The sequence below is a fragment of the Morone saxatilis genome, unplaced genomic scaffold (assembly GCF_004916995.1).
Source record: "Morone saxatilis isolate NCDOM2014 unplaced genomic scaffold, NCSU_SB_2.0 Contig22, whole genome shotgun sequence".
In the NCBI taxonomy this organism is placed as follows: domain Eukaryota; kingdom Metazoa; phylum Chordata; class Actinopteri; family Moronidae; genus Morone; species Morone saxatilis.
The window spans coordinates 11604138-11608910 of record NW_023339785.1 but is presented as its reverse complement, the minus strand read 5'-3'; positions in this window follow the sequence as shown (position 1 = coordinate 11608910).

The following is a 4773-nucleotide window of genomic DNA, read 5'->3' as shown; positions in this document are numbered from 1 at the left end:
ATCTATCTATCTATCTATCTATCTTATAGGTCGAGAGATATTCTTTTGTATGTAAATAACTAAAAATGCAGATCCTTCACCTGTCACATGTACTGATTAAACATTACAAGTAAGACTGCATAATGAAACATAAGAAAATATTTATAATAAGTATCATAATGACAAAACTTAAAAAAATACCTCCATAGCCCTGCTGAAAGTCCAAAAGCAGAAAACCTAACAAAGACAGAAGAGAAAATAGTGCCATTCTAGCTCTGATATCCTGATACACACACACACAAACACACTGGAACATCACTCCAAAGTACAGAACTCTATTTACCCATGTACACTTCCAATTAGTTGCATGTTTGTTCAAAGAAAAACATCCTAACCCTGTCTGATAAAAGCTAGTGTGTCAACTGACACACTAGACAAAGAGTAGCGAATTCCTGGATTTTCTTTTAGGATAACTGTATACTGTATGTATATCCTGTATTCTTTATTACATTACAAAGAAAGCCATTAACCAAATACATGAACTATTTGTATTCCATTATAACAACTTGATTGCCTGTTAACATACAGAGTTCAGACTTGTATCAATGTGAATCTTTATTTTGGCATGATACTATATTCTGACAACTTTTAAAGAGAACAAATGTCAACACTCTATAATATACAAGTGCTTCTTTCTTTACATTAATTTGTTCTGAATATTCTCTGTGGCTGTGGACACTAAACTTGTCTTTTAAATCTTCTTCATTGTGAACAATTGTGATCTCTGCAACTATCCTAAATGTTTGAGTTATTTGTGGAATGGCATAAACCTATATAAAGTTTTGAAGCAAACTGCGGTCATGCTTTTCATGATACATCCAGCTTTCCTTTTGATCTTTCTGTGTCCAGGCCCATAAAGCAATACAAGTTGATAAAAATGCATGTTTGGACTTTTCACCACAAGATGGCACACGTACACCTCAGTCACTCAACATAACACAACAAGCCAGTAATACAGATTGGTGACGAAGGCATGTTCCCCATTATTTATAACTGCAGCACAGATATAACTCTCAGTCAGAGTTAATGGGAACAAAGAAATATGGATACTTTTATATGTTTACATCTAGAATAGCTTATATCAAGCCGATGATGCAGTGGTCAAGGGTAATGTGAAGCTTGTGCTGATTCAGCGTGCCAGCTAAAGATTTAACTCTGGTGTCACTTTGTGGTCTGGCGTATAAGATGCAACCCATCACTGGCTCTGAAATCCCCCCAGAGGGAGTCCAAAGTCTTCTCGAGTGTTGGCAACTATTGACTGGAGGCATTTCTATTTCATTGAATCGTTCAGAGGCTAAATAATTCATACTTGAGTAATTAACACTGTGTGCTCAATACATGAGTCATTTCCTGTCAGGATGCATATCAAAGTAAAGTAGTGCATTAAAGTTATTCCATGCCTGCAATGAGAGAGTTTTCTGGGGTAAATGTTTTCACAGGTATTCCAACTATAGTCCAAAACAATGACTGCATTTACCCTGCCCTGGTTGAGTCATATTTCTAAATGTAAGTCTGTTGCTGAGCCCTGTGGAGAGGCTGTGGGCTTGATAACTCCAATGGCATACTTTCCACATAGTCTCTCAGCCCAGTTTAATAGCAGAGTGGATACAGAGCATTGACAGGGCTTACTATAGAATGTACAGGAGAAAATAGCAACAATGTTTTTTGCTATTAGCACTGAGGTGATGACTTGTGAGTTGAGCATGCTAACAAGACTGTGTTAGATGGATGGCGTGGATGCATGGATGGATAGAAAGAAGTAAAATTGTCTGTGACTTGACTATTGATTTATAAAGATCTCCCTGACATCTCCGTCTTCTCTCTTTCTCTGGCAGCGCCACACAGCTGGGGAGCCTATGTCGGCCCCAATTAGATTAGTCACTACAGTGGGGGATCAAGTCAGTGCCTCGCAGATAATAAAAACTCTGATGCTTGCTCAGTGTTATATTGATTGTTACTGTACAGTATCTCCTGGGCTGCAGGCAGAGTCCAGACCTCAGTCTTTCACCAGGGACGCAGTGTCATTTGCAGAGAGCTTATGTTCGGCTGTGATAAAAACCTTCTTCTGCCGTTATGAATGTGAATGTTTGTAGTGCTCAAACAACAGCAGTATGATTTGCGAAAGTCTGTGCAATGACAAATACACAGTAATAATTGAGTTCTTTCAACTCAATCTTGTGAAATTCAAAGGCACAATCAATGATCTGAGTATAAACAAAGAGATGACTGCATTACCAAAAGTAAAAAAGTCAACCTATTATAACTTAAAGAGCTGGACTTTTAATATGAAAACTAGAAAACTAAATGTAAAATCTAAGAAGATCCTTGATGTTGGTGACCGTGTCAATCAGAGCTTAATGTGTCTGGACTTTTGTAGAAACTCTTTCTCCCAGAGTGACCTTGCATCCACACTCATTACTCTGCACAAACTCTGTGTGTGTTTAGGCAGCAGTTCTCAGGCACTGATTACAGACCGACACTTCGTCTTATTCTAATCACACTAATATAGTTGTCTGTGGTCTGAATAATCCCTGACTGTATTCTATTTTGGTTTTTAATTGACTACAGTGTGTGAAAATTAGTGTTGAGCTTGTACACGGTGACATTTGAATGATGCAATGTTAATGATATGAAAGATCTTGGGGCAGCAGAGGAGACGTTTAATTAGATCAGCAATTCCTTCCAGGTTTTATGGTACATGAGCTTCTTCAGGTCATAACATGTAAATGTTAATAGTCTCATGTGTGGGTTTATTTATACAAAACAAAAGGAAGAAATCTAAGCTATCTGTATAAATGCGTGGTGACATGCAAGCACTCTATCTAGGTTAGTTTATCACCTTTGTTGCCTCTGAGCCAGTTTTGGATAATCAGCCGACTGGCAGCCTGAGGCTGATGAGCTGCTGTTGAGAACATAACAGGAACTGAAGACTGAACGAGCAGTTAGACTTTTGAATCATCAAAGATTGTGTGCGTTTCTGAAGTGTGCACAGTGTATCGTCAGGTACAGGCTGTTTCTTCTCCCTCTCTGCTCTTTTCACTCAGGCTTCTCTCTGCTGGAGCATAGGCCATCCTGGGACATCCCTCTCTCTCTGCTGGCTGTAGGTGCCTCATTCCAGATGTTTGGATCTGGATTTTCATCCTCCAAGAGGTTCAGCATCTCCCTTGTGTGCATATTGTCCTCTCTGTGTGAATAGGAGGCTTGAGCTTTGCATCTTGTGTATTATCTTTCCAGGTCTCCATGGTAGAGAGGAGCTTATGTTGCTCAGATATGTTCGGTGACACTTGGAAGTTGCTTGATGTCCTCCTGGATCCATCTCCGTCCGTTAAAGATCCAGTGTGTAGGATTTAGTGGCATTTACCGGTGTAGCTGCAGATCGCAACTCCGTCGCTTCACCCTCCCCTTACAAGCACAAAGGAGAAACTACAATTTGTCACTTCTGGGCTACTGGAGAAACATGGCGGTTCAACATGGTGAACTCCATGGAAGGTGACCCGCAGCGTCTGTAGATATAAAAGGTTCATTCTAAGGTAACAAAAACATAACAATTACTATATTCAGGTGATTATACACTAATGAAAACAGTCCTATGAATATTAGATTCCATTTCTGCCAATAGAGCCTCCTAAATGTTACACACTGGTCTGTGTGAGATGACGGTTAGCTTAGCATAAAGACTGGATACCAGAGTAAACATCTATCCTGTCTGTCTGCAGAGGTAAAAAAATCACCAGCAACTCACAAATTAACACGATATCTTGTTTGTTTGATCTTTACAAATGCAGAAGTGAAAAAAAGCCTCTGACATTGTATGGTTTTACAAAGGATAAAGTGTGACTATTTCTAGGCTGGCTACGTTGATGACTAGCCAGGCAAGCTTTTCACCCTCTGTTTCTAGTCTTAGCTAACCATCTTCTGGCTGTAGCTTTTTATCTAACTCTAACTCTTAGATATCTAACTCTTCTAACTGATTCTATGGATTTTAATTTTATAAGGTCTCAGAAAGCAGAAGTGATTCATCTTGCAGTTTAACTTTCTTCTTAGTGGTGTACATCTCTGAAACTGTGGCTGACATTATCATTGACATGGTCCACTTCAGTAGTATTGGAACCTTGGGCAGGGAGCTACTGGACTGGTAAATAAAGATAAAAGGGATATCTGTTTGATACTTGTGTTACCATTTTCTCACTACACTTCAGTCTTGCGATCTTGTACAGTAATATCCACAGGGAGCTCCTATGATGTGAGCTGAAAAAAGAAGCACTGCAGGCCTCAAAGCACTACTCCCCTCTATCACCCCCTCCTCCAGATAAAGTCATTGACATTAGTGTGATATTTGAGAGAGTCTCGCTCCGTTAATTAGTGCAGTCATTTCTGTAATTTGAAAGCCTAATGTTTCACACCCATTCCCCCGCTTGCCCGCATGCATCCCCACCAAGCCAAACACTCTGACATTTTAACAATTGGCTTTATATTTTGCAGAAGACGGAGAGGTAGTGTTTGGATTTACAGGCTCACAACAGCAGTCACACTCCAATAGTCTTAAATAGGTTGTTGGAGGCTTTTCAGATAAAATGCTGCCAGTGAAACATAAAAAAGAAAAGATATTTAAACCCCTGATGCAGTTGTAGTTGTACTGGAAATAGCAGTATACGTAAACATCATATATAGAATTTATTTTGACACTTGAAATTTAATATTTCTTTTTATTTATTTACCTTAAATATATGTATA